Consider the following 20,118-nt stretch of genomic DNA (forward strand, 5'->3'; position numbering starts at 1 on the left):
TAAGCAGGACCTATCCAACAACCATCTTATTAAAGCTCAACTCTCTGCATGTTTTAACACAATCTACCAAAGTTGATACAGAAAACTTACAGCTCGAAATGGGAGGCTTCTCACCGGATGTTCAAGGTCATGCCAACTGTACAGAAGAAGTAGAATCAAGAATTAGCGAAGTTGAAGGCAACCAGAACTCTCTCATGAAAAAAATCAGACCTACTATCACGGAAAATGGTGTTAATGGAAAAGGAAATATCTGCTATAGAGGACAGAAACAGAAGGGGCAATCTGAGAATGTTTTGATTACCAGAAAACACAGAAATCCTGCGTGGCCTTTCTTGAATCTTGGCTCCCACTGGTCCTAGAATTTAATTTGACCAAAGCTTCAAAATCAAAAGAGCTCACAGGATTCCAACGCATCTTAACTCTATTTCAGCCAACCGGCCAAGAGCTCTTATTTGTCAACCACTACGTTACAAAAACACAAAAATGATTCTGGGCCGGATGAAACACAATCAAACTATCGATTGGAAAAGCTATGAAGTGGGCATTTCACAAGATTATGCCAAGCCCACGAAGGAGCAAAGGAAAATAAAATCCTTGCACTGCGCTCTGAACTCAGATCCCTGAATATCACTTTTTCTTTCATAGGCCCAGCAAAAATGAGGATCGTCTTCATGGGAAATTCACAGGTCTCTGATGAACCCAAAGACTTAGAGACCATTATGAGACAACAGACTCCCAAATGTCACATTAATCTTCCATCATTATATTACTATTTTGAAATCTGAATTTGTTCTATCAGTTCCATAACCTGGTTGATATCCTTTTTTATGAGTACCTTACTTGGTTTTCTTCCAGAAACATGTACACTAATCTTCGTAAAGCCAAATCTCTTGTCTGTCATCCCAAGCATGCACGATGTAATGCTCTTCATAATGTACTGGTGTTTTTCTCTCACCTAGTAGATAAATCACAAAATCCACTAATACATGTGGTACAACAATCCTCCTCATGCAACCTACTCTGCATACTGTTCTTGCTATAATGTAATCTGCTAATTGCTGCCACACAAGGGTTTATATCCTCCTCTTAGAAGTTTAATACCAGCTAACATACCTTACAGTAATATATATATATAAATATGTTACTTCTTATGCGATCTTTTGTCTTTTATGAAGATACAAAATCCTGAAATATTCTCTCCTCAACGCACTACAGGCGACCTCTACGATAAAGTGGTACCATCATGACTCAGGCATCGCTTGAATTCATCTCCCTTAACACCAAATGACTCCATCACCCAATCAAACGAAAAAGGTTTTAGATTATTGTCGTAAGTTAAAAAGTGATATTATTATTCTCCAAGACACCAGAGGTGGACCAACCAAACACCGGAGTATGCAGCACACATGTATTTCTCACTATATATGTTCACCTGCCAATAACAAAAAACGGAGTGTTCACTCTGATTTCTAAAAAAAAAAAAGCGGGCTCTTTGGATGAGTTGATTGCAGACGCCTATCATGGTAGATGGTTACTATAAAAAATTACAAAGCTTAGTGTTCCCTTATTCATTGCAAATATCAATGCTCAGACATTGGATGAACCGACCTTCTGGTCACCTCTAAACCACAAACTACATGAAATTCCACAGAAAGGCAAACTTATCTTGGCGGGTGATTTTAATCTCCCTTATGGCACCACCTTAGATAAACTATCACAATACACTTACAGACCCAAGCACTCACACACTTAGGCTCAAACTAGCAGAAGATAATGACTTAGTTGATATCTGGAGACTTCACAACCAGAAAGGTAGTGACTTTACCTTTTATTCACACACCCACAACTTTCTTTCCAGAATAGACTGCTTTTTCATCCACACAACTCTGTTTCAATAAGCCATAAACCGAGCTATTACCCTGAAACCTCTCTATACAACAATATCAGGCTCATGGAGAATGAATGATGAACTACTCGAAGATCCCACCTCCAGCGACTTAATTGCCAAAACACTGTTCAGCTTCTTTGAGAACAACTCTTCTGAACTGGAAGGAACATGGGATGCTATGAAAGGCACTATCAGGGCATAAATGATTGGCATAATGTGGAATAAAAACAAGCAGCTGAATGCAAAATTGAATCTCCTAGAGAAACAAATCCAATCTTTGTAAAAAGATAGAATAGCAAACCTTGATCCAGTAACTAATACGAAAATCAATCATCAAAAATATGAATATAACAAAAACGTAAGCAATAAAGCCTATATATTGTACACTAAATCCAAAGCTATTAATCTTCTAGAACACAACAAAGCCTGTAGACTCCTTGCTCTGACCCTTAAAAATACCAACAAATCAATCAATATTTCAGCCATCAAAGAAAAAAAATGGTTGTTCACAAACAAACTCAACTAAAATAGTTGATACATTCCGAAGTTTTTACGCAGTTACATAGCCCATCCCACACCAGGAATATCTCCAACATAGAAGTGTGTAAGGCATGCCTCGATCCCCTTCAGCTTCCCACACACTCCAAGAGAGGCATGGAATTTCTTAATAACCCTTTTTCACTATACGAAATCGTAACTGCCATTAACTCTTTAAAACCAAAGAAAGCCTGTAGTCAGGATGGCGTCACTGCATCTTTTATCAAAACTTTCAACACCTATACTTCCTATCATTTTACAACTCTTTAGGATCAAATCTTTTTATTATGTTTTATAGAAAAACCAAAACATACAAAACATCGCACAGAACAGGGCCGAAATTATATACATCAGCCCAATGACACATCATAGTTTCATATAAAGGATCCTCTCTTAAATCCCAAAACCATGCTGATATGGACCTCCGGAGGGTCCTCTCCTTACTAAGTCGTATATCCGATGGCAATAACCAGTAGACCCCAATAATATCAGCTCCGCAATTAAAAACCACGCAAACATAGATAAAAACAACAAAAAAACATTACAACAGTACCTCCCAAAGAGACTGTGTCGTCCATCTGTCCCTCCCCTCCTTGACCCCATAATATCAATCGCCCTTCCCCTCCGGTGCTCCCTCTCATGCTCCAACCTATAATTCAGATCAACCTCAAGACTCTCAGGTAGGTCGGGCATGTCAGCTCAGTAAATTCTACAGAAAGAAGCCGAATAAAAGGCTTCCACAGTGCACCCAAGTCTTCTGACCGCTGATGGGTGGCCAACGTAAGTATCTCCATTGCGAGAATAAACCAGAGCTTCTGGAGCCATGAGACGCGAGTCGGAACCCTATCTGTTCCCCAGAACGCTAGATTTACAACTCTTTAATGCCTTCGACTCCAAAGACGAAATTGCAGACTCCTTCTCTAAGACCCAAATAATTCTCACACCTAAAGAAGGAAAGGATCAATTAAAAACAAAACATTTCCATACTATTTCTTTACTTAACATGGAGAATAAAATGACACAACGTTCTGGAACTCATTTTAGAAAAGGTCATCCCATCTCTCATTCACCTCTCACAAACAGGCTTTGTTAAGGGGTGCCTGGTGGCCGACAATACTAGAACCTTCTGTCACATACCTGAGAAAGCCAAACAGCTCTCTTCCCCCACAATGGCTAGGGCCTTAGTTACGCTGTAGGCTCTCCATAAGATTTCATGTACCTTCTTAACATTAACACTAGAAAAATGTAACCTGGGCACTCCTTACATATGAATAGCCATGGCAATCTATCAGACGCCCTCTGCGCGTATAAAACTCAATGGACATATATCGAATAAGTTCAGCTTATCACAGGGCACTAGACAAGGCTGTCCTTTATCCCCTTTCCTCTGTCTACTACCAATTGAACCTTTTCTGCACTCTATTCCTACTAATGATACAATACAAGATATTCACTTCAAAAGTGGTACCAAAAAACTGGCAGCAAAGGCACATGATGTCCTGATTTTCTCCTCAGAGGCAGACAGAACCATCCAGAAAATACTTGGTTTTTGCTAACTTTGCCAATGTGTCTGGATATACCTTGGATAAGGATAAAACCGAAATCTTCCCCTTAACTGTATTATGTATCCCCCGTGTGGCATCGGGTTTTACTCAGAAATGGCAACCAAACAAACTCAAATATCTCAGGCTCGAATTTACAAACTCCGTTGCGGATTCTAAACTCCATATTGAAGAATCTCTTGTCGCGAAAATCAAAAAATTAACGAAAGAATGGTCACTAAAATTGAATACATGGTGGGGCCTAGTCAAAATGGTTAAAATGATGCTAACACCACAAATTAAGTTTTTCCTTAATATGTTTCAGCTTAGCCTCTCATTCCACGGCTCAATTGATGCTTTATTGTTGGAAAAGGGGTATCTGGTTGGCTAGGGTATGCACCTCAGCCTGGCAGAACCCACCACTCTAGTCAGGGCAAGTAAGATACACCCCATAGATAACCTGTGCTCACTCCCTGGTATATTGGTTCAGAGCAGTGACTTTTCCCAAAGGTCATTTGTAAAGCGTTTGCCCAACACACTTACACTAGTGACACAATAAATACACCACAAAAAAAGACTCCACACAAGCTTATAGAAAACATATAATATATATTGTGCAGTATAAAAAACGTATAGACCAACATGACACAGATCATAAATACTGCGCATACTATGCAAATCCTGAGATAAGACTCATTATCCTGGCAATGCGAGGCAAGATATATTAAAACATACGGCATGAAATGTAACAGATTATGACCTAAATATAAAAATCATGAACCCTGTGCATTTTATACAGACCCTGAGTAATACCCATTATCCTGAACAGTGCAAGGATCAAAATTACATATGCTCCAACATCAGGGCAAGAAATGCAGCGGTTACAGGAATCATCATAAATCCCCAATAGTACATGAATCATAATATACAGTGTACGCATGTCACCACAGCTCTTCGTAAGAAAACATAAATTAATGGATCGCCAAATATCCCCATCAAATATAGAGTGCAGTCCACCTGTACTCCAGTTAAGGGATCTATGGTAACTTCTAGAAGCTGGTGGCCAGGCAAGTATGACCTGCTGGGGGGTTGACTGAAAGGAGCGTATTGAGGAAACACTGGGAACGCTCAGGTCTGATTGCGGAAGCACTGGGACCGCTCAGGTCTGATCACGATGAAAGCATCTCGGTAATTGCCAAAAAGCCAATTAAATAACTGAGGTAGTTACACAAGGCAGCCGCGGGGCGAGAGCACCCTACTCCACAATCTGGGCCGGTGCAGAGCTGTTAACAAGGTCTGGTCCTGACCTCTGACCGTGAGGGCATAGCAGAAAATCCTTGCAGGGTCCTTTCCTGTGCACCTGGTTGACCAGTAGCGCACGGACAGGGGTGGGGGGGGGGGGGGGGGGGCTGGGAGGTGACAATCAGCTGGATCATGTTGAATTGTTATTGGGGACTCTACTACGGTGCGCTATGGTACCCGCTGGCCAAACAACCCACGCGCACCACATGGGCAATTGTACAGTGATGAGCTCGGGAAGTACTGAATCACAGTCTAGGGCACAGGTGAGTTTGGGGTAGTAAAAGCGCCCACCACATGCTTGGATTTTTAAAAACAGTAGTGCTCCCCAGGTCTCCTCGTTGCGGGCTGCTGCAGGAGGGCAGGGACGGGCTCTTCCTGAGCCAACCAGCGGCGCACTAGGAGAATCCTGAAGCCCCAACCTTGCAGGACATGAGGGAGTGCTTCAATCCACACCGGGCACAGATAATGTTTAAGCTACAGGACACGGAGAAAGGTAGCCTGCACTTGAAATGAAAAATAAAGCGCTCACCACATGCTGAGAACACTGGTGGGGGCACAAGGCAGGGCGGCAAGTCAACTCATCCAGCAAGTTTAAAGGCAGGGACGGCGGTTCCTCCTCACATCAGCCTAGTGCCCATGGAGTCCAAAGTCAGGGTATAGGCTGGCAGCACGGCAACAAGCAGAAAAGCAATCCATGTCGTCCTTTATGCTACCCAGCAGCAGCAGGTAGCAGAGCAACAGCAGAAGAGCAGTCCAAATGAGTCCGTTGTGCAATCCAGCAGTCCTTCTGGCAGCGATTCAGTCCGTTTCAAAAGTGCTCTAAAATCATGGGGTCAGGGCTGCTGCACTTCTAGTCAAAAATGCCTTTGTTCAGGGGATAACTTCAAAGGGACCCTATCAAGTGAAACAAAACACCCTTTGAACCCAGCCCTGTCTCCAGACATCAGTGGGGGGTAATCAGCCCATTGTGTGAGGGCAGGACACATCCTATTCACATGTAAGGTGTGAGCGACCCTCCCGCTCCCCAGTCCAGGAAGACTATCAGTATGCAGAAGCCTTTTCTGTCACACCCAGCCCCTCCTGTGTGATGGTTGTCTAGGAAGTATGCACCAAGTGAAGCCGTAATTCTGCCCCAGATGTGGATTGGAGGTAGACTGCAAGGCACTAGCGTTATAAGCACAGAGAAATGTCCTCTTTCTAAAAGTGGCATTTCTAAAATAGTATTGTAACATTCTACTACACCAGTAAGCAGGATTTCTCACTACCATTCCAAACATATCAAACATGTCCACACTACTCCATCAAGACCAGAAATTTCCATTTAAACATGCATAAGGGAATTCTCATTGCAAACCTATGAGAGGAGCAGTACTCACAGTAGTGAAAAACAAAATAGAATGTTTGTCTCTACTAGGACATATAAATATATGCCCTACCTTTTACATACACAGCATACTGCCCATATGGGATTTACCTTAGGGGTGACTTGGGTGTAGTACAAAGGGAGTTCAGCCCTTGGCAAGAAGTTTGACTTGCCAAGACAATGTGGCAGTAAATTGCACACGTAGGTGCTCAGTGGCAGGCCTGAGACAAGTTTGAAAGGCTAGTTCTGTGGGTGGCACAATCAGCGCTGCAGGGCCACTAGAAGCATTTAATTTCCAGGCACTGTGTATTTGGTATACCACTTTACAAGGGACTTACAGGTAAATTAAATAAGCCAAACAGGTGTAAGCCAATTAGACCAAGTTTTAGGGGAGAGAGCACATGCAGTTTAGCACTGTTTAGCAGTGGTAAAGTGCCCACAGTTTTAAAGCCAACAAAAAGAGGATCAGATAAATAGGAGGAGAAAGGCAAACAGTTTGGGATAACCCTCCAGAAAGGGCCATTTCCAATATTTATTATCAGCTTTTATCCCAAGGGGGCATACATTTCCCTAGCTTTAAACATTTTCAAACAGCCTTTCAAAATAGATAAACCATCTGGTGGCTGAACACAACTATGTTCAATCGCCCCACCAGGGGAGATATAGAATCGGACTTGGTTCATCCCCTACTGCTTAAGAACACCTTGACAACTGAACAACTTAAGGTTCCTCACTTCTACCAAATCATCAAAGATTCAAATTCTGCTATTAAAAACATATATAGATATTTCCTTCATAAAATTAAATGATCAGGATTTGCATCTATGTAGTTCAGTTCAGCAATCAAACTTGAACCTACCCTCTCTTTCCGGAAGCAGTGGTCTTCCGGAGGCATTCTATATGTTAGGGATGTCATCCAACCTGACAACCCCAAATCCTTTGCTATGCTTTCCTCCATATCTGATCTTGAACCAATACATTTTTACAAATTCCTGACCTTAAAAGTATCACTGAGGGGCATTAAAAGATCATATAAGGCGTACTGTTTTCACTTCCTTCAAAAACTGGCTTCCAAGAGACACACAATTCCCATAATCTATAAAGTCTTAAAGAAAATCTCCAAAAACACACAGATAAGATCCACCGTGCATGTGACTTTTCATGCACCAAATATAACATTGATTCATTCCACCAAACTAGGACAACGTATAGAACTCTAAGCTAAGATATAATTTTTCTTTTTTACAATGCAACGGCATATAGATCATTATGGACCCTGAACATTTATATGAACATGGCCTTTTGCCTTCCGTTACTTGTTGGCACTGTAATCATTACACCAGCGACTTAAAACACTTATTATTTTAATGCAAACATATATTGACCTTTCTGGCAAAATATTGAAAATACACTAGCTAATATCTTCAACGAACAGCTTTCCTTAACAAATGCTATAGCCTCCTTGGGCATACAAGCCCCAATTAAAACGCTTTTACTAAAATCACAACTACATGGGGCCGCTTTCTTGTTGATATTCTGCTAACCTTAGGTATTTAAACAATACTGATCTATTTGAAGAACTATAACAACATATCATACCAAATTTTACACAACAACACTACATTAAATAATAAGTCCTCCCGCTTACTATAGTGCAAAGTAGATCTTCATCTACAAAAGATTAATCCTCCCTGAATACACACACGCCTCACTACCAATAACAGCCAACTGTGCCCTTCCTTCCTCTCTCTCTCACTCCTCTTTTCTGTCCTTCTTTCTCATCTCTTTTCGGCTATTCTCTCACCTCTCTCCTCACAAGAGTTTAGAGATCCAACAGTGTACTTTGTCATATACCAGATACTATATGCTAGTGCGTACAACCCTTGTCATGTGAACACCACAATGTATTCTACTAAGGTAAACTCACTGCACTGCAATATTACGAACTCATTTACAAATAATAATAAAAATCTTTTGAACTAAAAAAACTAACTTTTTTGTTACAAGAGTCGTTGGCTCAAAAGTCAAATACGGTAGGTGCCAATCAATATTTTTGGAGCTATATAGGTTAATACAAATCACAAAAATAGTACTAATGAAAGCACAACATTTACACACACATAACAGGGGCTACTAGGTTCAATTTTGTTTTCAGAAAGTACTCATGAAAGCACAATTATATTTACACATCAAAACAGAAGCTATTCAGATAGATTAAAATTACAAAAATAGTACTAATAAAGACACAACCACTGAATACACAAATGCAGCAAAACAAAAAACAGACCTGTACTAGCTTCTATTGCGTTCATTTGCAGTCTGAGAAGATACATTTCAGAATCTGAAACTCTCCATCCATTCACTCATGCGCTCACCCTTTCAACCTTTCGTACAGCTCGTTGCCAAGTGGAGGGGAGAGGAGACTTTGCACAGCAATGCTGAAAACTGACCCACAAGTAAGATTCCCGAGGAAGGAGACAATGAATTCAAACTGAAGCGCTGGGACTCTTATAATTGGAGTGATTAAAATGAAAAAAGCGTATGATGGATCCGTCCTTAGCTGGAAGGAGAAGAATGAAAAGGTGAGATCTGACACCTGGAATGTACGTGCGCAGGAGCAAGTCTAGGATGCAAGGCCACAGTCTTGAAAGTCGTGCTTAATTTGAAAAAGAAAAAGACAACTAGTGCCAGGGCCCTAGTCAGGAGGCCTGGATAGCTTGCACCACCCATTGCCACTGCCAGCGGTGTCAGTTACAGTGCTTACACAACTACTAACTAGCATACTGCTACAGGTGTGACGACTCAGACAATTCCAGTCTCCCAAATCTATAGAATGGCTTAGGAGGAAGGTATTAGTTGTTTATAATGTATACTGAATTCATAAACAATTGCTTTTCGGCTCATCTCTAAATTATATGAACAGCACCACCATGTTGCAGCTGTCATAAGTGCCGATGCCAAGCACGGGTAACCATTAGCTCAAATTAGGCACTGCTTGAGAGCATATAATTAGAATGCTCTCAATCTTTACACTATAAATCCTGGTCATGGTGACTCAATGTATTAGTGCTGTGAGAAATGTTAAGCTTGGTAGTCCTCTTATGTGGTTTGTTTTAGAGGAGGGCTTTGTAAAGCAAAACACATCTTGTTTTAACCCCTCGGGTGCCTTGGACGAGGTCACTTCGTCCTACACCCGCTCCCCCCCTGTGCTCCCCCCCCCCCCCACCCCCCCAAGGCAGGGATGGAAGGGGAAGCCCTTCCCCTTCCACCCGACCCCCACTCCCCCCCGAGACGTCAGCGCGCATCGTGTGCTGACAATCACAGAGGGCCTCCTCCCATAGCGCTGGAAGCTGCAAAGCATTTCTCTTTCGATCACGTCGGGGCGGCCCAGAGAGGCTTCAAAGGGAAGGAAAGGAATTTCCTTCCCTTTGAAGTCTCTCTGAGCGTTTCAAAAGCCTGATTGCTTGCAATCCGGCTTTTGAAACGCCCACTAGACACCAGGGATTTTTTTTTTTTTTAATGAAATGGACATAACGGAGCGACCCCTTGGGCAAGGGTCGCTCCCGGGGGGGGCATTTTTTTGGAAGGCCTTTTCTGCCCGCCTATTATTAGGCCGATCTGCCCCCAGGGGGGGCAGAAACCTCTAGGCTCCAGGGATCTTTTTTTTTTTTTTTTTTTTTGGAGGTGGGGAGCGACCCCTTAGGCAAGGGTCGCCCCCCTAGGGGGCAAATTATATTTAGGCCATTGGGGCAGATTGCCCTATTTTTATGAGGCCAATCTGCCCCCAAGGGGGACAGAAACCACTAGACACCAGGGAGTTTTTTTTTTTTTTACGTGAATTTCAATCAATGGCAGCGACCCCTTAGGCAAGGGTCGCTCCCCTGGGGGGAAAATTTATTTTAGGCCATTTCTGCCCCCCTGGGGGGCAGATCAGCCTATTTTGATTAGGCTGATCTGCCCCCAAGGGGGGCAGAAACCACTAGGCACCGGGGATTTTTTTTTATTTTTTTGTTTTACAGATGGGGAGCGATCCCCTGGACAAGGGTCACTCCCCTGGAGGGGAAAACTGTATTGGGGCAGATCGGCCGATTTTTGCTACGCCAATCTGCCCCCAAGGGGGGCAGAAACCACTAGCCACCGGAGATTTTTTTTTTGCACCAATGTCACGCAGGGGGAGCGACCCCGTACGCAAGGGTCGCTCCCGGGGGGGGGGGGGGGTTTGGAGGGGTGTAGGGGCAAATTTATTTTAGGCCATTTTGCCCCCCCCTGACGGCAGATAGGCCTATTATTAGGTCGTTCTGCCCCCAGGGGGGGTAGAAACCTCTAGACACCAGGGCAATATTTTTTTGTGTGTTTTTTTTTTTTTGTTTGTTTGGGTTTTTTTTAGAGATGGGGAGCGACTTCATTTTAGGCCATTTCTGCCCCCCCTGGCCAAAATCCACAGGTAGGCACTTTGTAAAAAAAAAACACCTCTGTTTTCTGTGAAAAAATGTGATGCGTCCACGTTGTGTTTTGGGCCATTTCCTTTCGTGGGCGCTAGGCCTACCCACACAAGTGAGGTCCCATTTTTATCGGGAGACTTGGGGGAACGCTGGGTGGAAATTTGTGGCTCCTCTCAGATTCCAGAATTTTCTGTCACCGAAATGAGAGGAAAAAGGTTTTTTTTGGCCAAATTTTGAGGTTTGCAAAGGATTCTGGGCAACAGAACCTGGTCAGAGCCCCACAAGTCACCCTATCTTGGATTCCCCTGGGTTTCTAGTTTTTAGAAATGTGCTGGTTTGCTAGGTTTCCCCAGGTGCGGGCTGAGCTTGAGGCCAAAATCCACAGGTAGGCACTGTTTTCTATGAAAAAATGTGATGTGTCCACGTTGTGTTTTGGGGAATTTCCTGTCGCGGGCGCTAGGCCTACCCACACAAGTGAGGTATAATTTTTATCAGGAGACTTGGGGGAACGCTGGGTGGAAGGAAATTTGTGGCTCCTCTCAGATTCCATAACTTTCTGTCACCAAAATGTGAGGAAAACGTGTGTTTTTAGCCAAACTTTGAGGTTTGCAAAGGATTCTGGGTAACAGAACCTGGTCAGAGCTCCAAAAGTCACCCCATCTGGGATTCCCCTAGGTCTCTAGTTTTCAAAAATGCACAGGTTTGATAGGTTTCCCTAGGTGCCGGCTGAGCTAGAGGCCAAAAGCTACAGGTAGGCACTTTACAAAAAACACCTCTGTTTTCTTTCAAAAAATGTGATGTGTCCACGTTGTGTTTTGGGGCATTTCCTGTCGCGGGCGCTAGGCCTACCCACACAAGTGAGATATCATTTTTATCGGGAGACTTGGGGGAACATAGAATAGCAAAACAAGTGTTATTGCCCCTTGTCTTTCCCTACATTTTTTCCTTCCAAATATAAGAGAGTGTGTAAAATTTGAGAAATGCCCTGTAATTCACATGCTAGTATGGTCACCCCGGAATTCCGAGATGTGCAAATAACCACTGCTCCTCAACACCTTATCTTGTGCCCATTTTGGAAATACAAAGGTTTTCTTGATAGCTATTTTTCATTCTTTATATTTCAGCAAATGAATTGCTGTATACCCGGTATAGAATGAAAACGCACTGCAGGGTGCAGCTCATTTATTGGCTCTGGGTACCTAGGGTTCTTGATGAACCTCCAAGCCCTATATATCCCTGCAACCAGAGGAGTCCAGCAGATGTAATGGTATATTGCTTTCGAAAATCTGACATTGCAGGAAACAGTTACAGAGTAAAACGTAGAGAAAAATTGCTGTTTTTTTCACCTCAATTTCAATATTTTTCTTTTTCAATTGTTATTTTCTGTAGGAAACCCTTGTAGGATCTACACAAACGACCCCTTGCTGAATTCAGAATTTTGTCTACTTTTCTGAAATGTTTAGGTTTCTGGGATCCAGCATTGGTTTCACGCCCATTTCTGTCACTGACTGGAAGGAGGCTGAAAGCACAAAAAATTGTAAAAATGGGGTATGTCCCAGTAAAATGCCAAATTTGTGTTGCAAAATTGGGTTTTCTGATTCAAGTCTGCCTGTTCCTGAAAGCTGGGAAGCTAGTGATTTTAGCACCACAAACCCTTTGTTGATGCCATGTTCAGGGAAAAAACCACAAGCCTTCTTCTGCAGCCACTTTTTCCCATTTTTGTTTTATAAAAACGAAATTTTCCCTGTATTTTGGCTAATTTCTTGGCCTCCTTCAGGGGAACCCACAAAGTCTGGGTACCTCTAGAATCCCTAGGATGTTGGAAACAAAAGGATGCAAATTTGGCTTGGCTAGCTTATGTGGACAAAAATGTTATGAGGGCCTAAGCGCGAACTGCCCCAAACAGCCAAAAAAAGGTCTGGCACAGGAGGGGGAAAAGGCCTGGCAGCGAAGGGGTTAAAGTGAGTATGCAAAGCATGAAACTGGTACACTTGGCGTAAAGTTGGGAAGTTGACGGAAGCATTGTAGCACTGCCTCTAATGGACTGAGTGTGTGCTCTGTGTTAGGATCAAACTTTTGGGTGTAGAGACACGAGATGGAGTTCTGTCTTTCATGCACACTTGACTTATAGTATGTTACCACTACGCAGTGTCAAAATGTGCATTCATTATTATCCCTAAATACTAATGTCTCCTACATGCAGTAATCTGAAATAACTTTACACACATCTAACATTGCACTAGAAGAGCATAGTTATGGATTTATTTGTAATCAAACATTTACTACTCTGTTTTACGTTCACATGCAGGCCATACCCAACCATGGTTTACTCAGAGTCAACCATGAATATCCATGGTTTAGTTCTCCTTTTGAACATGCATTTCGACTAGGGCACACTGGCACAGCAGGAATGTCATGGGCCAGAATGCAAGCAAAAAAACAAACTGGCAAAGGCATTAGGTCTTGCCTAAGGAAGAGGTATTGGCTCTGCCATTCTGTTTTAGCCATGCAGTACACCAGTGTGGCTGCTGTTCAGCATGGCTAAAAGTTAGAGGAGAGGAAAGTTGCATGGAATGTCAAAGAGTGGAATAGCCAAGAGTGGAGTAGAGTGTTTTAGAGTGGAGTGGCATAGAGTGTTGTGTATTAAAGTGGCATCATGTGGAGTTATATACAGTGGAGTGGCATAGAGTGGAGTGGACTGGTGTAGAGTGCATTGGCGTAGTATTGCAGAGTATAGTGGCACCGAATTCGACGGCATACAATGCAGCATCGTAGAATTCAGTGACGTAGATTAGAGTGGTGCATAGTAGAGTGCAGTGGTGCAGAGCAAAGCAGAGTAGAGTGGCACAGAGTGGAGCAGCATAGAGTTCAGTGATGCAGAGGGCAGTGGGGCACAGCAGCATCGAGTGGCAAAGACTGCAGTGGCATAGAGTGGTGCAGAGTAGAGGAGCATAGAGTGGTATAGAGTAGAGTACAGTGCCGTAGAGTGCAATGACATAGCATGCAGTGGCATTGAATGGAGTAGTGCATAGTAGACATGTGTTGAGTTCAGGGGCAGAGAGGGCAGTGTTGCAGAGTAGAGTGTCATAGTGCTTTGGTGTGGAGTAGAGTGGTGTAGAGAGCAGTGGCCTACAATACAGCAATGCAGAGTGCCATTGAATAAAGCAATGCAAAGCTGTGCCATAGAGTGCAGCTGTGCAGAGTGCAATGGCATGGAGTGCAGTGGTTAAGAGTAGAGGTGCACAGAGTGCAGTGGCATAGACTGGAGTGGTGCAGAGTGGAGTAGAGAGGTGCAGAGTAGAGTGCAGTGGTGTAGAGTAGATTGTTTCAGAGTAGAGTGGCGTAAAGTGGAGTGGTGAAAGGTACAGTGCAGTTGCATAGAGTGGCTTAGAGTGTTATTGCGTAAAGTGGTGTAGAGTGCAGTGGCAAAGAATGCAGTGATGCCGAGTAGGTTATAGTGGCATACAGCAGATGTGCATAGAGTGCAGGGGCATAGATTTGAGTGATAAAGGGTAAAGTGCATTGGCATCCAGTGTATTGGTACAGAATGCAGCGGCCCAGAATGCATTGTTGCAGAGTGGCGTAGAGAACAGTGGCATAGAGTGGTGTTGTGTAGAGTAGATTGGTGTGGCCTAGACTGGAGTGGCGAAGAGTGCAGTGATGTAGAGCAGAGAGGGGAAGAGTACATTAGCATAGAGTAGAGTGGTCCAGGTTAGAGAGGCATAGCATGAAGCAGCACAGAGTGCAGTAGAGTGTAGTAATGCAGAGTGCAGTGGCATGGAGTAGTGTAGAGTAGAGTGCAGTGGTGTGGAGTGTTGCATGGTATGGTAACACACTACCATTACAGACAACACCATGGTCCTATCATCTGAGGACAGTAAAGGTGGTATACTGCGGAACCACTTCACAAAGCTAGACATCACTGAGCACAGAAACTGAAACCCAGTTTCAGATCTCCGGTTTGACCTTACAGGTAGCTCAGTACTGTCTTTACTTGAATTGTAGTTGTACCTGTATTCATGTAGCACTTACTACCTCTGCAGAGGCGTCACAGCGCTTTTTGGCATGGAGCATGCTACTCTGGAAACCCAAAAAGGATTGGTATAGGGAAATATAAGTTAATTTGAGCAGTGGACATGCAAGTCTGATAATTTGATTGAATAGGATAATGGAGGGATAGAAGAGGGAAAAATCTAGAAAGTTTTATTTGGGAGACCATAGGAGTAAGATGGGGTTTGGGTTGAGTAAAAGGAGAGATGGAGGCAGGAAGAGTCTCTAGAAATGGATTAGGAAAATCATAGTAGTAAAATGAGGTTTGGGGTGAGCCAAGAAGGGGTAGAGGAGGGAAGAATCTAGAAAGGGTTATTTTGGAGATCATAGTAGTAGAATGAGGTTTGGAGTGAGGCAGAAAGTGTGTGGAGAAGATATATTGAGAGAGGTATAGGGCAGTGGTTCCCAACCTTTTGATATCTGAGGGCCACCATTGAATCACTGATGGAAGCTGGGGACCCTCAAGCAATTTGTAGGACTTACATTTCAAACATTAAAACAGTAATCTGCAAAAAAATGCACCGGCAAGTACACAGAAAACAAATACTCAAACTACTAAAGATATAAATATTTTATATCGAGGGGGGCGTGGCTTCGGGCGTCAAGATGGCGGTCGCACTCTGAGAGTGCTCTGGACCCCTCCGTCATCCGCCCGTAGTTAGAGTGGCCTGACCGAGTTGAGGACGTCGTCTTGACGATCCTTGCGACCCCTGGACCCCTGGGAATCTCCGGCGGCGAGTAACTTCATGAGAGCGGCCCCGTTCCCGAGCCGCGCCCGATCCGTCCGATCCGTCCCTGGAAACAAAATGGCGGCCGGGGCTGATTTCCGCGGCTGAGTCGGGGCCGAACCGACGATCCCTCCCGATGCGGTCGAGCTGGAACGGAGGTGTGGCGGGGTGAGGAAAGAACCCTGGAGGGAGCTGAGGCTGCGCTCCAAACGTGGTCCCCGCGGCATGCAGGAGCAGTGCTGCTGCATCTAGGGGGAGAGAGCGCTGTGTGGGTGGCGCTGCGGCCGTGCGCCGGCTCGAGGGCATCGGCCGAGGAGAGCTGAGAGGCTGCGCTGCACCCAGGGGAGACCCTGCGGGCCGGGGCTGGAGCGGCGGAGGGGCGTTTGCGGAGAGGGACTTCCTGGTGTCGTGAGTGATGACAGAGGTGTGCTGAGGGTCCGCGGAATGTGGCGGAGACACCGGGATGGGACGAGGCCTCTCTGAGGATACTGACACGTCCGAATAACCAAAATTGAACGGAAAGACTTGGGGCCACCCTCTCCGGGTTCCCGTTCTGAACGGGCCCACCGCGGACCGCTGCCGCGCCGAGAAACACACAGTGATCCGGCCCAACGAAGGGCATAGGCCTTGAGTGACTTCATGGCGCCGCGGGTGCGGCGTGATCAGCCCTGGGGCCGGTCGAGGCCCTACTGAAGGTAACGGCACGAAGTGACAACAGGGTGGGGGAGGGGAGAGGAGTTAGGGAAGAGGATGCCCTACCCCCCCCTTACCATTTAATACCTAATGGCGGTTAGCGGCTGTGTCGGGATGGAGCCGGACCCATCGTGGAGCCACCGGATGCCAAAGGTGGAGAAGACCACAACTTGGGCCTGAACACCTCTCTCCACGCCCTCTTTATAACTGTGGTAACTACAAACGCGCAGGGGACCTAGGCTGGACTTGAAAGACCGCAAGAAGTGAGCTACCTGACTCCTGTTTCCGATATTGCGATGGGGAGAGACAAGGCGAACAAACAACCCCCACCCTCCCAGCAAAAGATTGACCAGTTCACGACGCCGGCGGGCCAGCGAGGAGAGGGAGAGACAGCCAGCGGAGGCCCCGCACCAGACGGAGTGTGTGCCATCCTTCAAGCCATTCAATCATCACAGTCTGCGGTAGAGACTAAGATCGGGGAAGTGCGAGAAGACGTGGGTCTTGTCCGACAGGACCTCAGAAACGCAGTGAACCGGATCACTGAGGTTGAAACTAGAGTCTCCCAGACTGAAAACGACCTAGCCGACCTCAGAAGTAAAGTGGCCCAGCTGCAGACCCGAACCGGCGAGCTTCACCGCCGTGCGGAAGATGCAGAAAACCGGTCAAGACGCAATAACCTGCGTTTCATCGGACTCCCAGAGGGCATAGAAGATGGTGGTGCATCTGAGTTCCTAGAGAAGTGGATTAAGACCTGGATGCCAGAGCAGTCCCTTTCGCCCTGGTTCGCGATCGAAAGAGCACACAGGGCATTGGCTCCTCGCCCCCCTCCAGGCGGCCCAAAACGTCCAATGATTGCGCGCTTCTTCAACTTCAAAGATAGAGACAATATCCTTAAAGAGGCTAGGAGGTTGGAAGATCTTCAATGGGAGAACCATAAAATCCTAATTTTTCCAGACTATACCCGTGAGGTCCAGACCCGCCGCCGGTCGTACGAACACGTTAAGCAGAAACTTAGAGCGATGCAACTTTCATACATGCTCCTCTTCCCCGCGCGGCTCAAGGTCCTCCTGGCCGGGCGAGCGCATTTTTTTGAAACACCTGAAGAGGCTTGGGACTGGCTGACGGAGGAGGGTGTCGGAGCCCGAGGGGGGCCCTCGGGACACTCGGAGAGGGCCCCTCGGGTTGGTCCCCTCGCCCCGGGAGGTCCCCGGAGGAGCCGGAGGCGCACCAGATCCCGGAGAGGGAGACCGAAAGACACAAACACCTTGGAAAATAATGAGGAAATCCGAGACTTTGGCTCACAAACAGAGAGGGAACCCGCGGAACCCTCGGGGCCTCAGACCCCAAACCAATCAATAGATGACAATAACTTGAGCCAGTCCCCGGCCCTTGGTTAATATGACGCATTTGACACCCACTGATGGGAGTCCAAAAGACTTGGGATGTCAGACTTACCTATGCAGACCTTACAAGGGTCACTATAGAAGGCGCCAAGCCTCCCTAATATATGACACCCGAGACTTGCCAGGCTTTCTCTAATTGTAATTGATCCGACTATATGGAGGGGTCCACCACTCCACCCCAAGGACAGTCCTGCTGGCTGTCTGGTTTTGGTTGGGTATTTGGGCGACAGATGCTTCCGGGGTGGGAGTATGGGGAGGGGGGTGGTTGGGGGGTAGGGTTTTTGAAGTTAGTTTAGATAGGAATAGGAATAAGTTGGTTAGGTCTCTTATTATTTCTTTGTTATGTTTGGAATGGTCGCCCCTGGGTCCACAGCCTGACACTCAGCCCTATGTAACACCTACGCAACTCATGCCTGGCACTCACTAACCCAGGTCCTTTCCTGGAACGTAAATGGCCTGTTGGACAAGATCAAGAGGTCAGCAGTATTTAACACTCTCCGCAGGTACTCCCCCTCAGTGGTCCTCTTGCAGGAAACTCACCTCCTTGGGACTAGGTGCCCCATGCTCATGCGGGGAGGATATGACAGAGTATACCACGCGGGCTTCTCCAGGGGCTCTAGAGGGGCAGCCATTTTACTTCATCGCTCTCTGCCTGTGGTGATCACAGCCACGCAGGTCGACCCACAGGGCAGATTTGTTGTGGCCACGGGGACTCTTCATGGAACACCGATAAACTTTATATCTGCATATGCCCCCCCGACGAGACTTGATGCCTTCTTGCACTCACTCCGCTGAGTGGTTGTGGGACTGCCCCAGGGGACCACCCTGTTGGGAGGGGACTTCAACGCGGTTCTTGATCCCGATTTGGATGTATCCGGCGAGATCACGGCCAGTAGATTAGCCAGGGCTTCGGCTCTGACTGGTTGGACCGAGAGCCTTGGCCTTTGCGAGGTATGGAGAACCTGGCACCCTAGGGATCGTCGGTACACCCACACGTCGGCCGCCCACCAGACGCAATCCAGAATAGATCTGGTATTCATGTCCGCTCTGGACCTCTCAAGTGTCACAGGGACAGAGATACTTCCCCGGGGAGTTTCAGACCACGCACCGGTGCGGGTCCGCCTAGGTGGAGCAGATCCCTCCAGACGCCCGGTATGGCGCCTAAACGCATGGTACCTTCAAGACAAAGACTACACCCAGGAGATCAGAAATCAACTAACCCAATATTTTGATCTGAACCTGGGGTCGGTCCGGTCCCCGGGAACATTATGGGCCGCCTGTAAGGCTACCCTTAGAGGGCATGCCAAGCACCTTCTCCGCTCCCGCGAGCGAGACAGGAACTCCCAGATCTCTGACCTGGAGGCTAGGGCCCTGAGACTGGAACGCCAACAAACGACCTCTTCGTCTGCCACTGCCCTGAGGCAGCTGACTATGGTCAGAGAAGAAATTAAACACATAATGCTAGACTCGGCTAGGTGCATGTGGAGAGCTTCGGTAGCCCGTATATATGGCTGGGGGGATAAAAATGGGAAGCTCCTGCACTGGCTGGCGGCTCGCCCTCTGGCCGGCAGGGTTATACCTGAGATTTTAGAACCCTCGGGCTCCCTCTCCAGGACACCTGCTGAAATTGCACAGAGCTTTGCCTCGTACTATGCCCGCCTCTATGCAATGCACCCCCGCCCTGCCATTGAGAAAGAGACCCCTCTTTTGAATGACGTCACTCTCCCCAGGATCTCCCTGGAGGCAAGAGATAGACTGGATGAAACTATTAGCCTCGCAGAGATAACCAGTGCAATTTCCGGCTTGGCATCGGGCAAAACTCCAGGCCCTGACGGACTCCCGGCAGAGCTATATAACAAATGCAGTGATATACTGGGTCCCCACTTACTCAATATGTATGGAGAAGCCGAGAAACTAGGCCGATTCCCCACCGAGATTGACCAAGCTACGATAGTTGTGATACCAAAAACCCAACCCCCATCGCGGCATTGTTCGGCATACCGACCCATCTCACTTCTGAATATTGAGATCAAAGTGCTTTCCTTGACCCTGGCCTCTAGATTGAAAGAGATAATGCCCACACTAGTGCACCCTGATCAATGTGGCTTTATGCCCACTCGTAGCACCAGGCACTGCATTAGGCGGCTGCATGTGGCTCTGGCACATCGCAG

At 46.2% G+C, this 20,118-nt stretch overlaps 1 protein-coding gene across 1 annotated transcript in view; it reads right to left on the bottom strand.

The window, feature by feature from the left end:
• The window catches only part of FBXL18 (F-box and leucine rich repeat protein 18), a 189,720-nt gene that overhangs the window by 12,452 nt on the left and 157,150 nt on the right, over positions 1-20,118 (bottom strand). The gene's annotated exons all lie outside the window — the stretch shown is intronic.

This window comes from Pleurodeles waltl, chromosome 10, assembly GCF_031143425.1.
Source record: "Pleurodeles waltl isolate 20211129_DDA chromosome 10, aPleWal1.hap1.20221129, whole genome shotgun sequence".
NCBI lineage: Eukaryota > Metazoa > Chordata > Amphibia > Caudata > Salamandridae > Pleurodeles > Pleurodeles waltl.